Below are 1,977 nucleotides of genomic sequence, written 5' to 3' on the forward strand. Positions count from 1 at the left end.
TCACTGCTTGAAATTGGTAACCAAAAATATTATATTACGATTTTTCTCTAAATAATTATTTTATAATGATTGTTAAGTTATGAAACTGGTAATGTTTGAATGAAACAAAATTTTACTTAGTTCAATTAAAGAAATGTTTGAATTCTGACGTGACGTCTGTAAATCGTATTGATTCACGTATACGGGTTATGGGTGTTACAAACTATGTTGAAATAATTTACGAAAACCTATAAGTATCTTTAGAAGAACTCAGCAATACAAATTTGTCAGATGGAAAACACCGAATTTAATCGACCCTCGATAAGGGGAAACCCGAGTACTTATATAAAAGCAAAATTCGAAATCAATACTATTTTTAATACCCAAGTAATCATGTAAAAATACTGAAAAAAAAACTAAGCATTTTTAGGTTAACGGCTTATTTCGGGGCCTTTGAGTCAAAATTTTGTGAAATAGACCGCATAATCAGACTCAAGACGTTGAAAAAGTCAAGAAGGAGGTTTTTTGAAAAAAGTCAATGGCGGTCAACAGTCAAAGTCAACGTCGATCAACAGTCAACGATAAATGGTTAACACGATCAATGGTAAATGATGAACGGTTAACGATTCAGTCAATCGTCAACCGGTTTGATCCATTCAGTTGGGCTAATATGGGCCTAATAAAAATGGGCTAGAAAGGTCATATCGGGTGGTCGGGTCAGATACAGGTTAAAGGGTCGGGTTGACCCACTTATAGAAGACCACTAGGTGGTGGACATGCCCCACACGCAACGGTGGCATGTGGGAGCACATACGGTGTCTCGGTGTGTTAAAAAATTACTAAAAATTTATTCATTTCATGTTATGGAGTTTTAAGACACTTACCAAGCTTGATTCACAATGATGAACGGTAGACAGTTCGATATCTGGACCAATTATATCTCAATCTTTTAGCATTTACTAATTTAGTGTTGTCCAACATTTTATTTCATATAATTCTTAAAAAGGAGCCCTCTTAATACTCGATTGATAATTGTTGTTATAAATGAACTATGCTAAAGGCAATTACTTTTCCCATGATCCTTTGAAAAAATTAACACACACCTTTAGCATGTCTTCAAGTATCTGAATAGTTTGCTTAGACTATCCATTATTTTGTGAATGAAAGGCCATGTTGAAATCATTCGAGTTCTCAAATCTTTATACAGGACTTTCAATCCTCGAAGTAAACCTCGAGTCTCTATCAGAAACTATCACGAAAAATATTCCATAAATTCACACAATCACCATGATATATATATATAACTCAGCATACTTATCCATCAAGTAATCTGCTCAAACTGGAATAAAGTGTGTTGTCTTAGTCAATCTATCTACTTAACCCATATTAAATCTTTCTTACTGGGTGTCAAAGGTAAACCTACCAAAAAATCCATAATAACTCTATTTCATTTCCACCGAGGAATGGAAATAGGTTGCAACAAATCTGATGGCACCCGATGTTCTACTTTCACGTGCTGACATATCAAACATTTGAAAACAAACTTATTTATAGTCTTTTTTTATAACGACCACCAATATCAACTCTTCAAATCTAACTACATTTTATTTTCTCCTATATGCATTTTCAAAGGGATAAAATGAGCTTTATAAAGAAGATCCTTATTCAATTCTTCATCATTGGGTATACAAACTCAACCTCGATAATATAAACATCCGTCAGAATTAACTTCAAAGTCTTTAGTTTTGAATTCCTTCACTTGTTCAATATCTTCTGAACACTTTTATCTTTACTCTGAATATCTTTTATTTAGTTTAATAATGTAGGCCTCAACTTTGAATTCTGCAACAAGCGCACCATCATTCTTTATTGATAAGCGAGTATCTAAAGCTCTCAAAGTATAGAATGTCTTTTAGCTAAGTACATCAGCTACTACATTTTCCTTTCTTGTATGATAATCAATAATCACACCATAGTCTTCAAGAAGTTTGATCCATC

Source organism: Hibiscus syriacus, unplaced genomic scaffold (genome assembly GCF_006381635.1).
Source record: "Hibiscus syriacus cultivar Baekdansim isolate YM2019G1 unplaced genomic scaffold, ASM638163v2 tig00116989_pilon, whole genome shotgun sequence".
NCBI classification, from domain to species: Eukaryota; Viridiplantae; Streptophyta; class Magnoliopsida; order Malvales; family Malvaceae; genus Hibiscus; species Hibiscus syriacus.